The sequence below is a fragment of the Scylla paramamosain genome, unplaced genomic scaffold (genome assembly GCF_035594125.1).
Source record: "Scylla paramamosain isolate STU-SP2022 unplaced genomic scaffold, ASM3559412v1 Contig60, whole genome shotgun sequence".
Classification (NCBI taxonomy): domain Eukaryota; kingdom Metazoa; phylum Arthropoda; class Malacostraca; order Decapoda; family Portunidae; genus Scylla; species Scylla paramamosain.
The window spans coordinates 219780-246314 of record NW_026973725.1 but is presented as its reverse complement, the minus strand read 5'-3'; the positions used below and the strand labels follow the sequence as shown (position 1 = coordinate 246314).

The window sequence follows — 26535 nt, the reverse complement described above, 5'->3', positions numbered from 1 at the left end:
AAAACCTTGAGTAATGTTATCAAAACCTTCTATACTTCATCACGAAGGCCACGAAAACTACACAAGGACGGACGCAGAGCCGAGAGGAGGGAGGGAGTGAGGGAGGGGCGGAGGGCGGTAGTATAGTTAAGATGAGGCGTTGGTGCTGTTGCTAAACTATACGTACATCCATTGTACTTTTAAAACCATAAATCATACTATTATAACACAAACTTTCATCACAAACCATCAAGACTTAAAAAAAATTACATACAAGGTTAAAATAATGCAGGAAATTAATGATGAGGTGGCACCTTCTCACCGTCAGGGAGGTGTATCACTCCGCCAGCAGCAAACTTGACGTCATGGGCCAGGGCATGCAGCGGCGTGCAGTGCGTGGGTATGGTGACTGTGTGGCCTCTGATGTAGAGGTGTGTGAGCTGCTGGACGAGAGAAGAGCAAACTAAAAGTAAACATGGGATTGCTGCCGCCTCAGGACACTAGGAGCATTGCGGAAGCGCTGAGGAAGACATCACAACCCTTGACACAGCGAACACAACTCAGTACTGAGGCTGGCACTGGCTTCTCCCAACACCTCACGTGGTCATTGCAACAAAAGGAGGTTAGTGTTTATATGAAGTGACTAGACTTGCCCTTGTAGCAGGAAATTCCCTTCCCTACCCCGCCACCCCGCCATGACTGTATCAGCTGCTTACATATCAGCTGTGCCTCCTTTGTATCCTCTCTCACACTGCAAACACGGTCTTCGCGCACCACAGTAAGCCTTACTGGTGAAGTACACACGATATATTATGTAGAAGGCAATGAATCATACCACTTTGTCGAGGATAAATTTTCCCGCGCTTCCATCTTATGCTCCTCCCTCAATGTCTTCCTCCCCCTCGCCTCCTCCCCTCCCCTTCTCCCACTCCTTCACGTAATCCTCTCTCTTCACCGTCTCCTCCTCTCCCTTTGTAGATGTTTATATAAGGTTTTTACTCAGTATAAGATATGTTTTCGCATCTTATAATATGTGACACGTCATGTTGCTCAGAGAGAGAGAGAGAGAGAGAGAGAGCGTATGGAGACACGTGGCAACTATGTAAGTAATAAGTTTATTACATAATATTTAAGGACTCCTTTCATTCATGCAACGATTACTGCTTGGAGGTCAGTTCAGTTAGAAAGCTTTGCTGGCTGTTCTGTATATCAGCGACTCGGTGTACGCTTCATCCTGCAGGAGTAGCCACCGGTGATGCCACACGTCTCCACCACCCCAATTCATAAGCTGCAGAGCTTTGGAGGAATGCGAAGCCGACTCACTTGAAGTCGAATCGTTGAAGCTCCGGAATGAAGTCATCATGAATATAGTGATAAATGTTGCACTTCTTTCTCGTATTCATAGATACACAGACGCTTCATGTTTCTAGAAGCGTGAAGTGAATGAGATGATTCACTTGGAGTGGAATCTTTGAAGCTCTGGAATGCAGTCACGATAGATAAACATGTATAATTCATTTCCTTTCTCGCATTATTGATACGATTATTGAATTAGCGGGAAGAACATGGAAAGGATAGTGAAATGAGAGTAAGAGTATGGTGAATGAAAGTGATATTTAACGTAGAAACTAATCAGTGTAGCCTTCAACAAATTGCCTCGCCTCGCCACACGAACACCATCCTGGCAGCTCGGGGTCGGTGGCGGGACTGGCGGCATGATGTAGTGGTGCATTTGTACATCAATTTCCCAGTATAGGCAATTTACATATATATGATGCATTAAACCAGTGGCCGCCCTCTGAACTTACCCAGCCGTATCATTCTATAAGGCCAGACGTTCTTTATATGTGCATGTCTATAGGAACTTTGATAATCTTAATTCATATCGGACACGCAAAGAATAGGCACGTGATGTAAGCCAAGAATTGTGCAAATGTATCGACAATGTAACACAGTACTTCTAAGGCGGTGTACCAGTGTAGCGAGCGCTGTCTAATCCCTCCCTCTCTAAGCATTGAAGACCATTTTCCTGCTGTAGAATCTTGTAGTTTTAATGGTGATGATTAACGAAGCGCTTCACCAGTGTATCGAATAATCTTTGAACAAATCTTGAGAGTTTGACGGACTTGCTTTGACGTGAATAGATAGTAATGATGTGCAGTGTCCATTTTCGAGACGTGATCATTCGGCTCCCCGCGTAGGTTTAATTAGGCCACATCAGAGCACACCAATACACCGAAATAGTACCTGGACGTGTGTGTGTGTGTGTGTGTGTGTGTGTGTGTGTGTGTTTTGTTGCCGTGCCCATAACGTAACTTAAACGACCTTCATAGTTACCGGTATCTTGTTTGCGAAAATAATGGTAATGGTGATGATGATGATAATAATAATAATAATAATAATAATAATAATAATATCAGCGATTGCAATTTATTGTAAAAATGCAATAATTCAGCTCTGATATTGTGATTTGTTCAATGTCGGTGAAATACATGTAATGCAAAACAACGATTGCAAAAATATTTATATATAAAGGAGAAAAAATATATATGTTGCATTATGCATTGATGTCCTTCTGTGTGTGTGTGTGTGTGTGTGTGTGTGTGTGTGTGTGTGTGTTTGTGTGTACGGTTTCCATATGTCGTAAAACACTTCAAAATGCGACCATAATATGAACTCGTGCATGCTCGTGGTATATACGAGTATATTCTTGTATTTATCAGGTATATATATATATATATATATATATATATATATATATATATATATATATATATATATATATATATATATATATATATATTCTCTGACGGATCTACCATAGTTAGCACGCTGACCCAAAGATCTTATTTTATCTTGTGTAAAATTCATGTGGAATGTTCGTGGTGTGCATTCCTTGGCGTGCGTAAAAGGCAAGAAATAAGAAGAGATGAGCAGCGGCTTGTGTGGCAGTAAGTGGGTCATTAGGGCAATTTCGGGGAGACGAGGACAGTTCGTGCATGTATTTACCATTACCCGACCACTATGCTCAGCCTACATTTCTCTTCCCAGACCCTCCTCCTCCCCACACTCTGCCTTCTCCTTCCAGCTGTCTGCCTCCTCCCCATTACACCCCTGCCATGCACTCCACACTGCACCTCCTCCTCCTGTATCAATCAATCTACTATCTCCCCATCGTCGCTTCACTTCACTTCATCTTCCCTTCACTCTCATCTCCCCACCTCCACTTCTACTCCACACCATCAGTCTTCTTTCCATCTATCCACCTAAATCTGCTCCGTAAATGCAAATTCCACCTTGCATTCCACACCCTATCACCTTTTTCACTTCCACCCTCTGCAACCAAGATCTTAACCTCCTGTCCTTCTTACTTTCTCCCCACTAACATTCCACTCCCTGCCAAACTCCACCTTGCACTCCACACTCCTCCATTTCCCAGTCAACCCAAGCAGTCTGTCCCCCCCTCTCCCCGTCCTCTCCCATTCCGCTGCCATTCCCTACGAGAGCAGCATGCCGCCCTGTCTACAGCATTCGTGCCGAGAGGGAAACAATTAAACTCGGGTATTATCCCATTGAGGATGACAAATTGAGAGCTTTTGATGCAGCACACCGCAATCAGCTTCCTTCCTCCCTCCTTTCCTCGTTCTCTTCCTCCCCATCTCCCTCCCTTTCCTCTCTGTCTCATTGTCTTTCTCTCTCCCCATGTCTTTTTTTTTCATTGTTCAATTTTCCATTCTAATCTAGTTTGTTGGCCAATTTTCCTTCTCATAGGCGTGTTTCTTGTTTGTTAATCTCCTTTGTGGAAAATGTTCGTCTGCCCGCGTCTCGATCCTTGAGTCAGAGGTAGAGAGGGATTCCTGGCACTAGTGAGCAGCAGTAAGACTAAATAAAGCAGAGGAGAATGAAAGGTAGGAGACGAAAATTAGTAACCAAGGAACAAGAGGAAAACCAGACGAAACTTAAACAGGAGGAGAAAGATAATAAACAAGGCGAAGATGAAGGACGAGGACCCAAGAAGGAACACAACTTAATAAAGAACAAGAAGACAACCATACAAAACCCAAACATAAGGAGGAGGAGGACTATAAATAAAACAAAGAAGAGATTGAAAAGCAGAAGACGGACACTAGACAACCAAAGAAAAAGATGACCAGACGAAGACCAGAGAGAGGAAAACGTGGCTAAGATAGAAAAAAAAAGTATGAGACAGGAACAAGTGAAAAATAACAAGAAAAATAACAGAAAACATAAAGGCAAGACACGGATGATATTACAACTTCCACGAGGACAGAATGCACAGTTACTTGAATGAAAGGCACCGCGACTTCTGTGAACTGATTCTACAATACTCGCGTCACTTCCAGCTGGGAGAGGAGGGCAGGTAGGAGGCTGCTGGGTAATAGAAAATTATGGAAGTATCGCCAGGACCTATCAACTAAAACTGTGTGTCAGCAATTGTTGTGAGAGATATTTTGGCCTGGCTCAAAATAAATCACTGAATTGGGAGGGCAAGAGAGAGAGAGAGAGAGAGAGAGAGAGAGAGAGAGAGAGAGAGAGAGAGAGAGAGAGAGAGAGAGAGAGAGAGAATGTCTGTCAAAAAAAAAATAAATAAAAAAACATCATAAAGAATAAAAAATGACTGAGCATATTACGTCTCTAAGAACAGATAAAGATAATAACAGGTGGAAACTATGCATTTATATACGTAATCTCAAGGTCTCATTATCTATGTATATATTTATTTGCTTATTTATTCAGTTGTCGTGGCGGCGCAGTCTCCGTGAGGTGGTGCACGCCTCTCCGTCACTGCAGTAGCCATGAATATTGGCGCGTCCTGCTGCCGGTGTGATTTACATTCAGATGGGTATTTAGAAACGGCGTGGCGAGGCGGGGAGTGAAGGGGTTTTGCTCTCCGTCCGCTCGTGATGATTGCATGTTCCGCCGGCGGGAGACTGTTCGTGTATGCTGGGCTGTGCTTGCTGTGCTTGCTCGTGTGTGTGTGTGTGTGTGTGTGTGTTTATGTGCACACGCCACGCAAACGTGATTTTTTTAAATTTTCTTGAAATCCCCATAATTTCCTTAGGTGCATTAAGGTATTCAGCGCAGTCGTTCCTCTATCAGTCAGGAGGGAGCGAGGAATCCTGCCTTAAAGAGAATAATTATAGACACCTCCAGCTGCGGCTTCATTCTTCCACAGGGGGTGTAATCACTGTAATAACTATATATGCCACCAGCTGCTGCTCCATGCATCCTCTGTGGACGTAACTCGGGTAGCCGCAGGGGGTATAATCACTGTAATAACTAAAGACGGCACCAGCTGCTGTTCCATTCTTCCAGTGTGGACGTAACTCGGGCGGCCAGTGGGCTGCATTCACCTCACAGACCCAGGAAGAGCCTCGCCAGGCCCTAACAGATTGAGAGCTCTTCCTCGATTCGTTGGGTGGTGCATGGCTGTTTCTAGTTAGTGGAACGATTTATGTGGTTAATTTAGATAACGAACGAGACTTTGGCCTGTTAACTTGACGGATTTCCAGCAATTGGTGTCCAGTTCGTAGCTTCTTAGAGGTGTTAGTCTCGGGGCTGTACACACGGGGAAGCTACGGTGCTGAGTTAGGATAAAAACTCTTCGCTCAGCACCACTTGGCGTTGTCGATATATGTGCCACATGACAAAGAACAGGAGACTCAGTCCGTCTATGTGCCTTGCCGTGCCTTGCTGTTGCGTGACAGACACTGAAGAACAACCTAGGGAAGAGAAATAAACCCTTCGATAATGCTTGCCCTCGCATAATCACAGATATTAGCGGAGAGGCAACTTATCAATTCAGGTATTGTTCCGTGCGACCAATCATAACGTAATGCTGCATACCTCAGGCCGCCAACCCGTGCTCGCGTGCAGGACATGAATCACGAGGTATAAGTGCCACTCCTCCCTGGGGTTCGATCATGCTCATTATTCGTAAGAGACAACTAAAGACCAAGGACAAGCCCTCGAGGTCTGTTCATATATTCTGCCGACACTTTTTGGAATGCTAAGGACGTCTGGATTGGGGCCCACCGGGAGTCACAGGAGGGAATAGCTGCTGCTGTTGTCAATGATGCGGCGCGTGTTGATCCCTTAGTCGTGCCAGTTACTGAAGTTTCAGACTTTACCTTCAACTAAAAGCGTATCTTCAAAATATTTCCGTCTGAAATATGTATATTCATGAAAGAAAACGCGCTCTTTTCACCATTTACAAACATTTTTGCAATTGCATCTATTTTTGAATCCATACACGTACCCCCCGCAGAGGCTTTGTGCCAATATTTGTACTCGTCAAATGCCGAACACATGCGATTGTAAAATGCGTAAAAGTATTGCAGTACAGTTTTTCCCGCAGCTCCCTTCATCAGGCAATGCAGGAGAGATTAATGATTCGAAAACATTTTTGTCGTGTATGAAACTGCGCAGTTGTCATCAGTGTTTGCAGTTTTGAAAGGATGACCGAGGAGACGCCATACATATTGTTGTATTCGGTGCTTTATCCAAGCCTTGCCTATCTATCTTTCTTTAAGTGTTCCCCTTCAAGTCCATGTATAATTTCTTACCGTATTAATGTATTATAAAGTGTTGTGGTAGGGCAGGCGCAGCCATATTTATAGACTATCATTTGTTAATTTTGTTCTCAGAATTTCACATTTAATTTAATTTTTTCTTATATTTTTGTGTGATTAATTTGTATTGGAGTTGGGCAATCTTAGCGGCATCATTACTTTATTATTTATTCCTTTTTCTCTTCGGAATTTTACATGTGATTTACAGAAACTGAATCGTCTTTTGTTTTACCTTCTCAGCTTGATTAATTTCTATTGGGGTGTGGTAAACTTACCTTAGCAATGGTTTACACAATCGCTAACCATTTTCTTTTCATGACTTCGCATCCAATTACCGAAACTGAATTGTCCTTTTGTTTCATCCTTTCTGTTTAATTAATTTGTATAGAAGTAGCGCAATAATTTTAGACAATCATTTATTATTTTCTTTTCATAACTTCATATTTCATTTATTGAAACTGAATAGTCTTTTATTTTATCTTTTTTTGTTTCATTAATTTGTAAGTACGATAACTGCTTCCATTTCAGGTTCTTGCACTTTTTTTTCGCACCTTTGTCTTTCCAGTGCACAGGTGATAGATTTCCAGCCACGCGGTGTTTTTACTCGTGGCGGGAGACTCCTCTTTAATTGGCGGACTCTTGCGTAAATGAGTGTTTGAAGTGAAATGAAAGCCAATTATAGCACCCTACCCTCGACTTTTAGCTCTCTCTCTCTCTCTCTCTCTCTCTCTCTCTCTCTCTCTCTCTCTCTCTCTCTCTCTCTCTCTCTCTCTCTCTCTCTCTCTCTCTCTCTCTCTCTCTCTCTCTCTCTCTCTCATGTACCAATATTGTTCGTAAATATTTGGATTTCATTTCTGGTCTCTTTATTCCCAACAGTTACCATCCACCAACACCAGAACCACCACCACCACCACCACCACCACCTGAAGTCCTACCACAAACAGCAATACACCACCACATACATCATCACAACCATTAACACCACCACCACGAGTGTCTATCAAGTTACCATCATCACCATCACAACCACTAATATCAACTTCATCATTATTACATTCCTTTCCCTCCTTTTATCATTTCATCTACCTTCTATTCGCTCTTTATTTATTTTTCTCTCCTTCACTCCTAGTACACCACTTCATATTCCCTTCTTTATCCTCTTTCTCCTCTTCCTCCTCCTCCTTATCCTCTCTCCTCTCCTCTCCTCTCCTAACTTTTTCTATTCTTCCTTCTTCATCGACTTCCCTCCACTTCATGTTCTCTATCTCCTCTTCACGGCCGCATTGTATGGAAGGAAAAAGGAGCACGGAGGCGTAAAATAAACCCTAATGAAAGAACTTTACGCAGATAACTTTGGAATGAGAGGCAGATGTGGGACGACAGACTCTCTCTCTCTGTCTCTCTCTCTCTCTCTCTCTCTCTCTCTCTCTCTCTCTCTCTCTCTCTCTCTGCTCATCACATGAATGCTTTCTATCAGATTCATATATAGATAGATAGATAGATAGATAGATAGGTAGATACATAAATAGATAGATACCGACAACAAATTAGAATTCACACGAAACACAAGAAACACACATTACAAATTAACAAAGTCAAATCAACACGAACGAATAGTAATATGCATACTATTCACGGCCCATTAAACACACACACACACACACACACACACACACACACACACTGGACTTCAAGCACTGTTACCGCTGCTCTACCTCGCTATATTCCGCGCCACCACCTAATGATTCGCCAGTGTCGCGTCCCTCACCACTACACCTGTCATTATCACACCTGCGGCGGCTCGGTAACAGCAGCAGCTTCAGGTTCCGGTTAGGCAAGTTGATATCGCGCGCCCTTCTGCGCCTGGCTAAGGGGAAGTGTGTGTGTGTGTGTGTGTGTGTGTGTGTGTGTGTGTGTGTGTGTGTGTGTGTGTGTGTTGATAGTAAGTGTCCTTTGTTCTCTTCTGTTTCTCTTTCTTTATCTCTGCTATTTTTACCTATGCTTGTTTCATCATCTCGTCTCTTCTCTTATCTTCTTTCACGTATCGTCATTTCAGATTTTTTTTCTCCTTTTCTCTGGTATTTTCTTTTCTTATTTCTCCTCTCTTCTCTTCTCATTTCTCCTATGCTGCTTTCATCTCCATTTCTTTTCCTATATCTTGTCTCCTCATTTCTCTTCAAGTTTAATTTTTATCTTCTCTCTTTTTGTCCTTTCTTCTCTTCTCTCCCTCTTCTCATTTTATTTCACTTCGTTTCACTTCAGTCCTAACTCGCTTCTCTTCTCTCTTAGCCTCTCTTCTCCTCTCCTCTCCTCTCCTCTCCTCTCCTCTCCTCTCCTCTCCTCTCCTCTCCTCTCCTTTCCTCTCTTCCCCTCTTCTCTCCTGTCCTCTCCCCTCCCCTCTTATCTCCCCATCTATACAAATTTGTCCTCCTACGTACCTGTTGTCCCTCCATTGCTGTTTTCTGTGTGTCTTTGTACATTTATCTTTGTATTGTTTTTTTGTTTGTTGTATTTCTTTCCCTTTTCGAATATAAATGTTTGTATGATTGATTTTGTTTTTTTTAGCATATTTGTTGTTGACTCGCCATATTTGCCTCGTGTGTGTGTGTGTGTGTGTGTGTGTGTGTGTGTGTGTGTGTGTGTGTGTGTGTGTGTGTGTGTGTGTGTGTGTAAATAAATTCTCGTAACATACAACCATACAACATTTCACACAAGAGAATCCGCTTGCGTTAAATGCCAGGGAGAGAGAGAGAGAGAGAGAGAGAGAGAGAGAGAGAGAGGCTTAAAAATACACCATACAATAGTAAAAAAAAAATCACACACACACACACACACACACACACACACACACACACACACACACACACACACACACACACACTTCTTTGACTTCACGTGAACTTTAGTGAGCTCAGATAATACCTAACCTGACCCGCCCTGTGTGTTTCCAAGGCCTTGTAATAACCTCTGCCCTTCCTCTCCCCCTCCCCTGCTGCGAGGTTCCCGTTAGGCAAGAGTTAGTGAGTCGTGTCCAGATTAGGTGACGCAAGTTTGGTATTTGCAGGTAGAGAATAATTTGGATGAACAGTCATGGAGGTGGAGGGATAATAATAATTATTATTGTTATTATTATTATTATTATTATATAATAATAATAATAATAATAATAATAATAATAATAATAAGATGTGGTTTGTGATTGGCTGTTGCAATGCAGCGCAAGTTTCCTATTGGTCGCGCCCGATTACAGTTGCCAGCGAGGGACCACCTCCCGAGCCCCAACACGCTATCCGTGGTGCACGTGCTTCCCTGCCTGTGAACCCTAAAGACGGTGCTCTGCAAGGCGGCAACACTGTGTGCATTTCTTCACAACTCCAAACTCTCCAGTGTGAAGCACTTTCCAAACACCTCAGGTATCCTAAATACTAGTGTACCCTAGTGGGACATTCAGTCTGTCAGATGACAGGAGACAGGATGGATGGTAGACGCTCCTTCAGCACATACATGCGTGGGGAGTGTGTCGTGGAGAATGGCGACATTCTCCGTGGCCCCCCACGCGCTGTCAAAGTATCCATGGGAGATCCCGACGCGAAATCTTTCTTCTGCTGTTGCTGGCCACGAGGGCCTCGCTTCAAGAAGGTAGCCAAATTCTTTTTCAAACCGCATAAAGAAGAACCCAGTCTCCAGAAGTACACGTCTCTGGAGACTGTGATGTACATGGACGGCATGGTTTTCCGCGAATACTGGACGCCAGGCAAGACGGCCGTCAAGGTCTCCATCAAGCAGCGGCGCGGAAAGAAGGTTGTCCTCTTTGGCCGCCTGGCAACCTTCCTTCAAGAGATGGAGAACCGAAATTCAGAAAAGTTCGTTCTTTATGTCACGGAAACCAGCTTCAAAATTGTTCAAAAGGACCGAGCGGCTTCAGGCGGCGACGAGACCGATGCCGCTGAGAAACAGAAAAATAAGCCGTTACAAGAGAACGATAAGTACGAGTGCGCTAAACGCGGGGATGACGAAAACCAAGTAAAGATCGACTACGCGACTTCCTTGTTCAACAGTTTTAAGAAGAAAGATAAACCCGTTAACATCATAACAACTCCAGAAATTGTAAAGTTGCCGCCAGTAATCTCCATGCAAACCAAGAACGTGCGGTCATTCAACAAAGACGCTCCTGCTGCACGCCAACAGCAGCGCAGCGCACCTCGTACCGTCCGTCGCGATAAGCAGGCGTCTATGAAGCCTAAAGAAACAAACAAAGAAAACCAGATCGTTCAGGTTCAGGAAATACACAAGAAAGACATTCCATTCGAGAAAAAGAATAATGCTGATGAAAATACCACTAATAAGAAAGTCAAAGAAGATACAGAGGAACAAAACCATACAGAGATGAAGAAAGAATCAGGAACAATGAGTGAAGTACAGCTAGTTCACGAAAAACATAATGAAAACGCGGAAAGTGTCGAAAAGAATCCAGCAGAAGAGAAGAGCGCAGTTTGGGAAGAATATGATAAAAATGAGTTTGAAGAGACTGAAGGAGACACCGAAGATGTGCAAAGCGTCCCTACAAAAACAGAGAAGACAGATGAGGAAGAGAAAGAAGATACTGAGAAACAAAAAGTTACCGAGAAGGAAATGAAACCAGCAAAAATTAGTGAAATGCAGCTAGTTCAGGAAAAAGACGATGAATATCATGAAGGCGAGGAAGCTAATACTCTTGAAGGAAAGGAGACTAGTGTTTCGGAAGACTATGATGCGCATGACACTGGAAAGAAGGAAGTGGTTGTTGAAGATGTGAAAAGTACCTCTCCTGAGAAAGACAATGCAGATAAGGAAATTAAAGAGGGACAAAATTTTGAGAAGGAAGCTGAGAAACAAGACGTTATTGAGAAAGTTAACCTTCCCTCTATAACCAAACTTTTGTCTTTAACCAAAGTCATCGTGAAGAACAGTACAAGGAGAGAGAAGATACGGAAAGCAATGCTTTTAAGAAAGAAGAGAGAGAGTGTGTCGCTTGGCAATGTGAAGACAACATCACCGGTGGAAAAAATGACGACGCGGAAGAATATAGGGAAGGATCAACATTTGAAAAAGAAGGTAATGACTTGCCGCCACAAGAACACCGCGATGGCCAATGTAAGCAGCAAGTGGAGGTGGTGGAAGGGCTCCCCACCAACACCGGTGAAGAACATGACGGCGAGAATGAAGGTAAAGAAGGAACTGGAGTTAAGAAAGAAGACGTTCTCGTGTAGCCATTACCGTTATGTCCGCCAGCTGAAAAGAAACAATCAAATGTCAGGAGAGAAGAAAAAGCGCTACAACAAAATAAATCTGAAATCCGTCCGCTGTAAGATCGACACCCATTACAGCCTACCTACTGATTATAAACCTGATCTGGATTTGAAGGTACTGGAATCACAGCCGCCACCCTCAGGCCCCGCGCGAGTGAAATGGGCCCGAGAGGTGGCTGCCCTTAAGGCTCGGCTGCGTTCACAGAAACAGAAGAAAGGGCGGACTAGTGCGCAGAGCCTCCATCACGGGTCGCAAGCCGCTAAACACTGAGTCACTCGCACTGAGGACCATCCTAGTCAGTGCAACCGAGAAAATTGGAAAAAAAAAGTACAAAAACAAAGTAAGCTTTCTAACTATGGATTAAGAAGCCTAAGCACTGAGTCTTTACTGAGGAACATGCTTGTCAATCGAAACCCGAAATTAGACCAAAAAGAAAAGTTTTTCATCCATTAATTAAGGAGCAAGAACACTAAGTGATTCCACTGAGGAACAAGGTGGTGAGTGAAATCCAGAAATTAATGGCAAAAAAATAAAGCGCTTAAAGTTTGCAAAGAAAAAAAAGAAATATTAATCTATCTGTTATTGACGAAACAACTGAGTGATTCTTCAGCGAGGAACAAGAACATTCGTGACACTAAATGAAAAATAATGACGTAAAAGAAATTAAAAGATAAAAAAGATAAAGTAAAAAAAAAAGTAACAAGAAAGTCTTTGCTCTCATAACCTATGAAGTATATTAATCGACTGTCAATCCGCGGTTGAAACCAGAAATTAATAGAAAAAAAAGTAATTAAAGTATCTTCATTAAATAAGATGCCTAAATATTTTGAGTGAGAGTAAATCAGAAAACGATGACAAAATATAAAGATACAAATCCACCAAAGAAATCTTTACACAAGTTATTTTAGAATGCTACGATTTGAGTGTTAACCTGCTGAGGATCAAGATTGCGAAAACGAAAACAACGACAAAAAACAAAGAAAAGAAAAATTATATCCAGTATTGGTGAAACAGCCATTGATAGTGAGAGGAAAACTGGTGAAATACGGCTATTAACAGTGAGAGGAAACAAGAGAACAATGGCACAAATAAAAACAAGGAAAAAATAGAAAAAAAAATCTTAACGAGGAAACAAATTAATTAAGTGACTCTCCACTGAGAAAAAAAGAAGTAAGGAAAAATAATAATAAAAAAGATTAAAAACAAACAAAATACTGTACCGTAACTTAAGAAGTCTGACTTAATTATTAGTCCACTGAGAAAGAAGACTGCGTTTGGAAAACGGAAAACATTGAAAAAAAAGGAAGAAAAATAGTATCTTTTAATGATGTAATCACGTGACTCACCACCGAAAAACTAGATTCTGAGAGGAAGCCACAAAATGATGAGAAAAAAAAAATCATAATGGGAAAAGTAAAAAAAAAAAAATGACAAGATAAAAAAAAATGTGAAAAAATAAAATGAAACAAAAATGACCAAAAATAAAAAAAAAAGTTTACAAAATTATGGAAATAGTGTTGAAGTAAAGAAGGCAGAATATTATGGCAAGTAATTAAAAAATATAAAAAAGCCAAAAAATGGTGACCAGAAACAGAAAATAATACCGAAAAAGTAAAAAAATAATAATAATGAGGAAAAGGAAGATAAGTAAAAAAATCCAGAAAATAACAAAAGTAATAAAAATAAAAATAATGAAAAAATAGTGAGAAAAAATATAAAAAAGAAAGAAAGAAAGACATCAAAGTAAAAAAAAAAAAAAGCCATAAAATAATGATAAAAAAATAAGTCAGAAAATAATGAGAAAACAATTTTGAAAAAAACCAGAAAGTAGTGAAAAAAATAAAAGCAGAAAATGATGACAAGAAACCATTGACTAAAATAAAAAAAACTGAAAATAATGAAAAAAAATAGTAAGGATAATTAAAAACTCTAAAATAATGATGAAAAGTAAAAAAAAATAATAAAACAAAAAGTAAAAAAATAACAGAAAACAAAAAAAATGAAAAAAAGTAAAAATAATAATGAAAAAGTATAAAAAAATTATAATAATGAAAAAAGGTTAAAAAAAATAATAATGAAAAGTAAAAAAAATAATAATAATAATGAAAAAAGTAAAAAAAATAATAATGAAAAAGTAAGAGAAAATAAAAAAAATAATGAAGAAAAGTAAAAAAAAGAAAATAATAAAAAAAATAATAATAAAAAAGTAAAAAAATAATGAAAATAGTAAAAAAAGAAAATAATAAAAAAATAATAATGAAAAAAAGTAAAAAATAATAATAATGACAAAAAATGAAAATAATAGCAAAAAAGTAAAATAAACCAAAAAAATAATGACAAAACATCAATAAAAAAATGACAAAAGTGGAAATCCAGAAAATAATTAGAACAAAAAAAATAAATGACAAAAATGAAAAAAAAGATAATGACAAAAAAGTAAAAAAAAATAAAATATTGACAAGAAAGGAAACTAAACAAAATAGCGACAAAAGTGAAAAATAGCGACAAAAATAGAAAAAACCCACAAGATAATGACAAAAAAGTAAAAAAGTGAAAATAATTACAAAAACTAAAAACTCAGAACAGAATGACTAAAAAATAAAAAGGCAGAAAATGACAAAAAAAAAGTAAAAAAGCTTAAAATATTGATAAAGTAAAAAAATATGACAAAAATATAAAAAAATGACGAAAGGGACAAAAAGTGACAAAAGTGATGAGTGAAAATGGAAGAAAATAATGACAAAAAATGTAAAAAATATTCCACAAAATAATGAGAAAGTGAAGACAAAATAATAACAAACATAAGAAAAGTAAAAAAAATGAAATAATTACAATAAAATAAGAAAGATAAGCAGAAGAGTAAGAAAAAAAAATATAAAAGAATTACAAAAGATTAAAAAAATGAAAATAAAATAGTAAAAAAAAAAGCAAATTGTAAGTATAAGAAAAAAAGTAATAAAAAGTAGAGCCAAAAAATTGACAAAAAAGAAAAAAAAGGAAAAAAAGAATTACAAAAAAGAGAAAATATAAAAAAAATAGTAACAAAAAACATAAAACAACTACAAAACATTAAAATAATGAATATCAATAAGAAGTAAAAAAAAAAATGAAAATTTCTATAACAAATAATTAAAAATCTAGAAAATAGTGACAAAGAAAAGTATAAAAGCTAGGAAATAATGACAAAAAAGAAATAAAGCCAAAAAATGGTAAAAAAGTCAGAAAAGATATTAAAAGAAAATAGTAATAAATAAAAAATCTTAGTGAATGAAGAAGCATAAAGAAAAAGTAAAAAAAAAGCCAGGCAATGACAAAAAAATGAGAAAAAAGCAAAAAAGCAGAAAATAATAAAAATTAAAATGGCAAAAAAAATAAAATGAAATAACGAAATATAAATAACAAAATAAAGTCAAAACCCAGAAAATAATTATAACGGATAATAAATGATGACAAAAAGGTAGAAAAAAAAACACATCGTAATGAAAAAAACAAAACATTTTGCGTAAAATCCAGAAAATAACAAAAAAAGTTAAAAATCTTAAAAAAAAATGCAAAACAGCATCTCTTAACGAAGAGACAACTGAGAGATACTCCACTCAAAAACTAAATTGAAATGGAATCAGAAAATCAGAAAAAAATGAAAAAAAATGATGGAAAATAAAAAAAAATCTTCATAGATTTCATAAGTTACAAATAGTAACTTATGAAATCTATGAATTGAACACATTGAGGATCAAGTGTGTGAGTGCAACCCACAAAAATAATGATGACAAAAGAAATGTGAAAAAAGGCAACTTTAGCCACTTATAAACAAGTTGCCTTGTGTATATACATGTGCTGCTACTAAAAAAAAAAAAAAAAAAACTAACATTTATACAATCTATACCATTAGTAATTTTTTATATGATTGTACTGTAGTGGAAGACAAATATGCTGCCAACTAAAAACCATCACTTTCAATATCCTAAGATTCTGATTAGAGTGAACTGACTATGTAATTGACTTGAATGGACACGGCAATCAGAGAGAGAGAGAGAGAGAGAGAGAGAGAGAGAGAGAGAGAGAGAGAGAGAGAGAGAGAGAGGGGATGGAGGATGGAGGTGGTCTCGTCTTAATGCCACGACGACGACAACAACAACAATAACACCAACAACGAAACCAAACCGCTGTTACAAGGGACGCGTCTTATTGCATCTGAACACAAACATTTTGACTCGAAAAACAACACGCGGTTAGTTGCCTTTTTTCTTCGTATTCCGGAGATCATAACTACGCGGGTGAGCACACACACACACACACACACACACACACACACACACACACACACACACACACACACACACACACACACACTGGTCTAAATAAAGCCATTGTTGTGTGTGTGTGTGTGTGTGTGTGGTACGTTCCTCCGCCAGTGGTTGCCTCCATGCACAGCCAGCACAGTTCATTACGTTCTTGCCGCTCCATTTGTCCTGACCAGAAGTAATGATAGTGTTTATTGTGAATATGTTCATTGGCCCACGTGCAGCAAGGCTTCTGTGGTCTAGTGGTTCTTCTTCCTCATGATACACTCTCTCTCTCTCTCTCTCTCTCTCTCTCTCTCTCTCTCTCTCTCTCTCTCTCTCTCTCTCTCTCTCTCTCTCTCTCTCTCTCTCTCTCTCTCTCTCTCTCTCTCTCTCTCTCTCTCTCTCTCTCTCTCTCGTTCTCGTCGCGTGCCTGGCCACTGACTCTCTCCCCCCTGCAGGAGGGACGGCCAGAGCACAATAAGATAGGATGGCTCACCGTTTCCTCTTCCACAAACGCAACATGCAAGTTTTTCGTACATGTAATCCTACCGGGTGCTAAATGTTAAAGTAATGGCTGAAAATTACACCAGCCGGATTGAGAACATACGGAAGAATCACGTGAGACTTAACTTTAAAAAAATGAGGAATTTATCCGTTAAACGTAAATTGATCGAAAATTTATGTCTATGATTTACAATGGCCGCGCTGGAAGTTGGCTCACCAGCTATACAGTGCTGCAGATAAACGCGCAGAACTCGCTTCTTGAAGGAATAACTGGGCTGATTACAAATGTATTGTCTCATTTTTTTTCTCTAATACATTACGTAGGTTTCTTAAGGTCCCTGTAATGGTGTTAAATATAAAAAAAAAAGGGGGTCATTCAACTCAAGAAACAAGAAAGAAAAGATATAATACACACATTTGACGTGAAAAGAATGGATATGTTAGGCATTGTTATATTTAATTTTATATTGATCAAAGTGCGCGGAACGTTTGGGGTGAGGGTAACGATAGGGGCCATGCTTAGCTGGGTGTGGCAGCCCAAACTCAGGACTTCTGGATTCCTTAAGTGACCTGACTTAATGTTGGCTAAACATCAGGGTACGCAGAGTCAGATGTTTGTTTGTTTCCAGTTATCAATAAATTAGTAACAATAAATCAACTAATAATGAATAAGTAATAAAAAAAAAAAAATAAGTAAGAACCAAGTGCTGAGGCGAAACACACACACACGCACACACACACACACACACACACACACACACACACACACACACACACACACACACACACACACACACACACACACACACACACACACACACACACACACATCGTCCGTCATATATTGTCATGCGTGGACTGAATTTGATATGAGTAATGCCATTATAGAATGATTCACTGGGCTAATGGGCGCCCGTCAGCGACAAACAGGGCAATGATACTGTGTTTTGAGGCACATTTGCCTCCAAAACACCGTGAATTTGGTTCCTTTATTGTTTTAATGTTTGTGTGCGTGATGCGTGAGGCAAAGGTCGTATCAATTTAGTAGCAATCGATCCAACTTAACACCATCCAGATCTACCTTCTCTTCATTGACACACTCCACAACTCCATACTTAACACTTCAACACTTGTTTATCCTTACTTCTTTCTGCTTCCATTCCATCTAACACATCCATCCATCTATCCATCCTTGTCATATCTCACTTTATTTACTCCGTCCCTACACTCACCCCTTCATAAACAACCCCATACCAAAAGAACCTTACTCTCCGCATCCCTTTCCTCAACGACTTTTCATTTCCAGCCTGTCTCCCTCCTGTCCTGTCCAGCTCCGCCTCACGCAGTCCATGCCCCCGCCTCCCTTCGCGACCCGTCTTGTGTCACATCATGCGGCTGTTGCTTGCAAAGGGCGGGCTCGAGCTCCAAAGTTTATTAGCCTTAGCCCTCGACATGTCACTTAGCACACACACACACACACACACACACACACACACACACACACACACACACACACACACACACACACACACACACACACACACACACACGTGCCGGCCTCACCCGCGCACTAATAATGGTATATTTCATTCTGCCACTCTGTTTTTCCGTGGCAGCAAAGAATCCAGTATTTGTGAAGTCGTATTTACTGTTGAAATTTATCGCTTGTTAAAGAATTACGAGCATAAATCAAACTGCGTAATGCGATTAAATCCTTGCGTTAATTGTCTCCGAATGAACAACAACAACGACGACGACAACAACAACGATAATAACAACGACAGGAAATAAAAAAAACGAATGAAAGTTATTGCTACTTGAATTATGTGAAGTGAAATTGAAACAAATAACAGGAACGACTGTAGGTGAAAATAGGAGGGTAAGAGAGAGAGAGAGAGAGAGAGAGAGAGAGAGAGAGAGAGAGAGAGAGAGAGAGAGAGAGAGAGAGAGAGAGAGAGAGAGAGACCTATCAACTTTTCTCACCAGTCCATATGATAAAAAGAACGAAGTTGACTAAAATAATTCGTGTGACAAAAGAAATATAAAAACAGGAAAAAAAATAATAATGTGGTGCACTTCCCGGCAGAAAAATATCCATATCCAGGAAAGTGACTTACGCAGGCAGAGACCCCCGCAAAAATACTTCATTAGGGAGAAATTTGTGTTTGCCTAACCTTGATGAGCCGTGGGCGTGCCTCCAGAAACTGCATTTCCGCGCAAATATTTTCGCATCATCCCACGTAAGCGAGTAATTTCGTGGGTGGAAGGTCTGTCGGGCCTCTCCTTCCCCTCCTCGTTGTCCTTCTCTCCCTCCTTCTCCTCCTACTTCAGTGACTTTTCGTACCCCTCTCATCTTATTCCCTTTGTCCCTTCCCTTACTTTTCAGACTCTCTCAAATCCCTACTCATTGCATCCTCGTCCCCGCGTTCCCCTTTCCCTGGCTTATTATACTTTCCTCTCTTTCTACCCAAGTATTTTTTTTTGTACCCTCCTACATCTCCCTTCGTCCTTTTCCCTGGCTATTTATGACCTCCACTAGTCCTACCCATTGCATCTTCCTCCTTTTGTCCCCCTTTGTCCTCTTATATCTTCCAGGGAATGTTTTGCAGACCCTAGTATCTTCTCTCCTTTTCGTCCTTTTCCTCTAGTATCAAACTTCCCTTTTCTTACGTAAGTAATGTTCCATACCCTCTATTTCTTCGTTCCTTTACTTGCTTGCCTTAATTTGTCATTACCTCTCTTTTTTTCCACCACAGTAACTTTCCATACTCTCTTAGATGTTTGTTATTTTCTTCCCCTTCTCCTAACTTGTCATGGCCTGCCCTCTCCTTACCTTCATTCTCTCTCTGTCTTCCTCCCTCCGTGTTCCTTTTCTTGCCGTCCCTCCTGTCTCTACCTCAAGCTGCTGCATGTAGCTGTCTTTACCTCTGTGGACATTTTTCGCCTTAATATTTAGCGGCGTTTCTTACTTGATTACGGCACAGGCACAGCAAATCATTATCCAAGGAAACCCTGACTTGCCTCAGGAAAGACGAATGGCCTCTCTCTCCACTGGCTTTTTGTTAAGGTCTGAAGACATGACCTGTTCATCGGGTACTCACTTCACCCGCGCCGAAGAGAGGAAAGTCAGAGCTACAAAAGAAACAAATGTGACCAAAGGAAAAGAAATAAGATAAAGAAATTTAAGAGAGGAATGATCTTGCGAAATTTGTCTGTTAAAAAAGTAAAATTCTTTGTATCAGAGTAGTTATAATATAAAATGAGTGTAACATCTTAAAGTCCGCTTTGTAATGTGATATACTGTGATATTGTTTTTCTTTTATTAACTTTGTAAACACTGGAAGGAACAAGAAAGGCAAGTAAAGTAAGTACAGGAGTAGAAAAATGGCAAAAGTCCTGAAGTTTTTTTTTCTCGTAGCCCAAACAATCGGTGTGTTACGACAGGTACTTTTCTTTCCCCTGACACGGGCAGAGTACAAGTTTTTCACACACGCGAGACAAATATTTTGCTGGCGCAGGAATTCCTCCTCAGTTGTGCTACACGTGTACTCTTGGTGCAAGCATGCCTGACGAAGGAATGAATAAAAGTAAATTTTCTCCGATGACGATGAAAAATAGGAGAATATAAAGCATTTCACTTCCGCCATAAAGATAGAACCAACATTTTACGAAGTCTTCACCTCAGCGTCAGGCGTGGTACTAAAGATCAGACTCCCGCCAAACACGCCTAAGGGAAGTGAATCGATTACCTTTACTCCAGAACTTCGATGATAACACTCACTTGGAAACCAGAATGGAGAGTTTACTTTTGGCGAGGCATTTTAAAACCACTTTCCGTACCTGGCAGTAGCTTGAGTGGCTCGGAATAGCGTGGCGGCCGTGTGTTGACCGATAGACTGCCTTGGTCTGAAACCCTCTCAGGCTGGCTTGTGTGCACACTTGGCAACTGACTGAAGCAGCTGTCCATCCTCACTTGCAGGGTTGATCGGTCAATCAACGCCGTATAAGTGAGAGGTAATAGAGGTGTAACCCCGGCGATGCAGTGGCAATAGTTCCGTGGTATTGGATGAATAACTGACCACATCCTCGGGAGACAAGCCGGTGCTGTGTGCATGTTGAAGGATATTGACGGGCCATCACACTCCCCTTGTACCGAAGAAATAGTTGAGAGAGAGAGAGAGAGAGAGAGAGAGAGAGAGAGAGAGAGAGAGAGAGAGAGAGAGAGAGAGAGAGAGAGAGAGAGAGAGTCATATAGGGAATGGAAGTGAAAATAGACGTAAATCTCACTGACATCCCTCCTTGCCATGGTCTCTCTCCATGCTCCCCCTCACGACCATCAGGTGTGTCTTTAACGAAACTGAGCTGAAGAGAGGGGTGCAGGGACGAGTTATCCTGCCAAACACTTCCCGTGGTTCCAAACACTACTTGCAAGAACACCAGGAACCAGTTAACCTTACGAATATGCATGATAGCAAAGCGTGATGTAAAAAATAAAAAGAGAGAAAAAGTAACAATATTTGAGTCATTACACATGTTACTATTAAAAAAAAAAAAAGAAAAAAAAACACTCACAAAAAATATATATAAGTAATCTAGATGTGTAGGTGAAGACGTGGAAATATTGTCAAGCTGAAGAAAGGTAGACTATTAGAGAAGAGAAAAAGTATACAAGTAGAGAAGTAGATAAGGCATGGCTGACTCATCTTTTTAATTTGATATTTTAGTATAAAGGATAAAAAAAAAAAAAAGCGGAATAGAACGTGTATGTGTGTGTGTGTGTGTGTGTGTGTGTGTGTGTGTGTATAAGCCACCAGATTCACGGGCCGTGTGATGTTGGTGCATATTTTATTGAGTCCCACGCCACAAGTGGAGGCGCGGTGTCCATCCTGTTACATGCCTGACTGCTGGGTGAGTGAAGACTTGACATATGGCGGGACGATAATACAACAAAACACGATAAACAACACGATAAAATTAAACGCGGCTGCAAGATTTATATAGTTTACGCTCATAGTCTGCCTCTTTTTATTACGGTGGACATTATTCTGTGACTCTGCTCTCTGATGTACAGGACAAGTTATCCACAACAAACCCTTCACTAAAAAGTAATACAGGACCAGAAAGAAAAAAAAGACATGCAGTGAACTTTTTATTTAGACGAACATGTTTTGATAACTCATATGACTCACCACGTTTTGACTGCAGTTTAATTTTAGAAGGTTGACATTTCCCACCCCCTTTACAAAAAAAAAAAAAAAAAACACGTCATGAGTGGAATAGATAGTGGGAGGTTGGTTTGAGTAAGGTAATGGCAATTTAGGGATGGTGAAAGAAATTAAAGGATAATAGATAACTAAAGAGTTTTTTTTTTTTTGTATTCATTATGATTTATTTAGTCTTCGTGCTTTTGTATTCAATAAAGTTTAATCTAGTTTGTGTTAGTGACACTAGCGTAGAGCAAAATAAACGATAAAAGAGCTTTCTCATAATGAAGAAGGACGAGAATAAGAAAATTGATAACAAAACAAAAAACAAAAAAAAAAAAAAAACCTGTATTGCTTGAGTACCTTAGAATAACATCAACAATCAATACAGTCTCGGTGTCTTAATGAACCCATCCTTCTGCAAAAGAGCCATGGAAGTTACTAATGATGACAACAGCTTACCACCATTCAGTCATTGCTACTCTACAACAAACACACACACCTACACACATCCACCTTTTACACATACGACCTCTTGTATAAACCTGAATTCCACACACACCTGCCACATCACCTCAGTCTCCTACACACCTGGTCTGGAATGCCTCCACTTTGTAATTCAGTAGTCCACGTGTTGTGAGTGGGTCGTCTTACCTGGCTGCCACAATCCACACCTTGATTACTGAGTACTGTACACCTGCCCGACTGATTTTCTTTGTTTTTGCTTGGTTCGTATATGTTTGCTGTTCTCTCTCCCCAATTTTTCTCTTTCTCTCTTGTAAGTTATTTATTTGTTTCCATTATTTTTATTTTTTTTTTTTTTTTCAAGTTAGTGCGAGTACATACAGAAGCAAAAGCACACAAGTATAGTCCTGCTTTCTCTCTCTCTCTCTCTCTCTCAGAGCGGCGGCGTTTAGGCGGCGGAGTGACTTACTGGTCACCTCACAACCACCTCTCTCTCGTGACAGCGTGCCCTTTTGGTGACGTCCGACCCCGACCGTGGCCCAGTCGTGACTGACTTTATTCAACAAAAACATGAACATGTACACAAGAAATACTGAACATAAAAAAATGATTTACATAAAGATATGGACAAAGAGAGTGAATGTGTGTGTGTATGTCTGTGTGAAGAAAGGAGTAATATGATGTATAGAAAAGACGTGTAACGTATGTGTCGAAAAGCGTGCACAGAATGTGTATGTATAAAAAAATGAGGAAGAAGAGATGAAAGACGAAAAATCTGTGCAGTAGAAAGAGAACGGGAGGCTGAAAACATATAAGAGAAAACGGAGTGCTTGGAGCGGTGATTTGTGTTTACATTACTGGTTCTGAGAAGCGCGTAAGTTTTAGTGTACCCTGAATATGAGAGAAAATGGGATATTTCTATGGCTGACTAGATTATTTGCTACAGGTTCAGTGGAGACATCGTGGCACACCTCCCTGAGCATGCTGGCGGTCAGATCTCTCACCTCATCGTGCCTGATACATACGAATCCCCCCTTTTTTTTTTTTTGCACGTCATGGTGTGGTTGACGTCATTGGGGGAGCCACACACACAAGTACTACTACTACTACTACTACTACTACTACTACTACTACTACTACTACTACTACTACTACTACTACTACTACTACCACTACTACTACTACTTCTACTACTTCTATTGCTGCTATTACTTCTATTCTACTGCTACTACTACTACTATTACTATTACTCATTTATTTCTGTCTATTTATTTATCTACTACTACTATTACAACAACAACAACTACTACTATAGCTACTACTACTACTACTACTACTACTACTACTACTACTACCACCACTACTACTACTTCTACTACTTCTATTGCTGCTATTACTTCTATTCTACTGCTACTACTACTACTACTACTACTACTTATTTATTTCTGTCTATTTATTTATCTACTACTACTATTACAACAACAACTTCTACTACTATAGCTACTACTACTACTACTACTACTACTACTACTACTACTACTACTACTACTACTACTACTCCTACTACTTCTATTGCTGCTATTACTTCTATTCTACTGCTACTACTACTACTACTACTACTACTACTACTACTCAAAGGAGACCATGTAGCCAGTTGTCATTCATTATATACTGACACAACATGCTCTCCTTAACAGGTGATCTTGCAACCTCAGGGAAAACAACATGCAGCAAGTGAGTTGGAATGGCTAGAACCAGAGGATGGGGGTGTGCGTCCAGGGAGTTGAGGAGTGCCACTGCTTCAACTGATGTGTGGGACCCTGAGGCAGAGGGTCCACCAGGTGTGTGTGTGTGTGTGTGTGTGTGTGTGTGTGTGTGTGTGTGTGTGTGTGTGTGTGTGTGAGAATGTTTCCCTACTTGTGGTGAATGGTAAGGAAAAAGAGTGTGTGGTGGTGTGTGGTGTGGCCTTGCTTGTGGCAGATGCATTGGGGAGTGTGTGGTGGTGTGTGGTGTGGCCTTGCTTGTGGCAGATGCATTGGGGAGTGTGTGGTGGTGTGTGGTGTGGCCTTGCTTGTGGCAGATGCATTGGGGAGTGTGTGGTGGTGTGTGGTGTGGCCTTGCTTGTGGCAGATGCATTGGGGAGTGTGTGGTGGTGTGTGGTGTGGCCTTGCTTGTGGCAGATGCATTGGGGAGTGTGTGGTGGTGTGTGGTGCATGACCCTCACTTCTGGTTGATGCCCTGCAGAGGAAATATAATCAGCATAGTATTTATTGCTGTGTGTGTGTGTGTGTGTGTGTGTGTGTGTGTGTGTGTGTGTGTGTGCGTGTGTGTGCGTGTGTGCTTGCGTGAGTGCGTGTGCGTGCTTGGGCGTGAAAGTGTATGTGCGTGGGCGTGACAGTGCATGTGCGTGCGTGGGCGTGAGAGTGTATGTGCGTGCGTGGGCGTGAAAGTGCGTGGGTGTGAGACTGCGTGTGTGTGAGAGTGCGTGAGTGCGTGTGCGTGCGTGGGCGTGAGAGTGCGTGGGCGTGCGTGTGCGTGAGGGTGCGTGTGCGTGTGCGTGAGAGTGCGTGGGCGTAGGTGGGCGTGAGAGTGTGCGTGCGTGGGCGTGAGAGTGCGAGGGCGTGCGTGGGCGTGAGAGTGCGTGTGTGTGAGAGTGCGTGGGCGTATTGTTGAATTAGTAGCGGGTACATAAGAACATTTGAAGCCTCAGTAATAATAAGAATATTTTCAAACAACTCACTGATGGAAGATTGGGTGGGTGTGTCTGTAGGGACTGTGTGGTGGGTGGGTGGGTGGATCTGGTGTAGTGGGTGGTGGATGGGTGGGCTGGTGGAGGTGGATGGGTGGGTGGATGTGTTTGGGTGGTGTGGCTGGATTGGTGGGCTATTGGGGGTGGCTGGGTGGGTGGGTGTCAGTTTGTGGGCAGGTGGAGGAAAAGAACATTATTGTTTGTATCATTTTAATTTGTACCAACAAATTCAATACATACATACATACATAAATAAATAAATAAATAAATAAATAAATAAATAAGTAGTTAGATAAATAAACAAATAAATAATCAAATGTATTCCAATAACTACTTTTCATTAACTTGCAGAAATGATAATAATAATAATAATAATAATAATAATAATAATAATAATAATAATAATAATAATAATAATAATAATAATAATAATAAACTCTCGTAATCGTAATAGTAATTTCCTCTATAATTCGTACAATTACAAAGACAATTACACCACAAAGCTGGCGAGGCGAGTTATTTAATTACACTTACGACAGATTACACAACAAGTAATATCCAAGTCAGTCTTTTTGTCAGTCTTCAACAGCTTTCGTCACTGCAACCTTCCAAGCTGCTTAAAAATAATGTATATAATTCACAACACTTGTAATCTCTTCAACACCCACACCTGCTCTGTTTTAAAGGGCTCTACTTGAGGTTACGAGTGTTTTTAAGGCTGTGTTTAAGGCTCCACTGGCAGACACACAACATTTCTACTGTATTTGCAGAGGAACCAATAAAAATACAATATTTCCTACACTATACGTACATAAAGGTGTGTGTGTGTGTGTATGTGTGTGTGTGTGTGTGTGTGTGTGTGTTGAGAGACGTCATTTTTTTTTATTTTTTTTTCGTTATATATATGTTGTCATAGATTAAGCTTGTGTAATTTACGTAATATCAACGCCAATAAATAATTATAGCCGATTCATATAACAGTAAATGTTAACACTATCGTAAAAATATTACAAGTTATTAATAGTTAGATCAATTCAGTTTTTCTTTAGTTGGCGTTAAAATATCACGTTTTCTCTAATACTTCAGTTTCCTAGATGGCCGCCGCTCACTCCATGGAAATTATGGGGTCGAAAGTCTTGTAAATATACATGTTAATAGCGACCATATTGTCCTTATCTATATAGTGTTTTTGTTTTTTTTTCCGCTTTTCTTGAACTTCTTGCACTAAAAACTGATAATTAATAGTACAAAACACCACGAAATAATAGATAAAATAGAAGAGACGCTTGCATTATCCTAAAAACTGTTTAAAATAGTATTGGAAGATTAATTTAATTATTTTTTTAAAGTTTGAGTTAAATTTTTTTGTTTTCTCTAATGCAAGACAGCCGCCGTTCTCTTTTATTTCCCTTGATTAAAAACTAGGGTCGAAAATTCTGCAAATTCCATAAGTCATTATGCTATTA

The 26535-nt window shown here is 40.0% G+C and overlaps 1 long non-coding RNA gene across 1 annotated transcript in view; it reads left to right on the top strand.

Moving 5' to 3' along the window:
* Positions 1 to 222: 222 nt before the first annotated feature.
* Positions 223 to 26535, top strand: part of LOC135098406 (uncharacterized) — a 28040-nt gene continuing 1727 nt past the window's right edge. Inside the window, exons 1-2 of the long non-coding RNA XR_010266955.1 lie at positions 223 to 601; positions 24018 to 24161. This is a non-coding gene — a long non-coding RNA (uncharacterized LOC135098406). The remainder of the gene's footprint in view (positions 602 to 24017; positions 24162 to 26535) is intronic.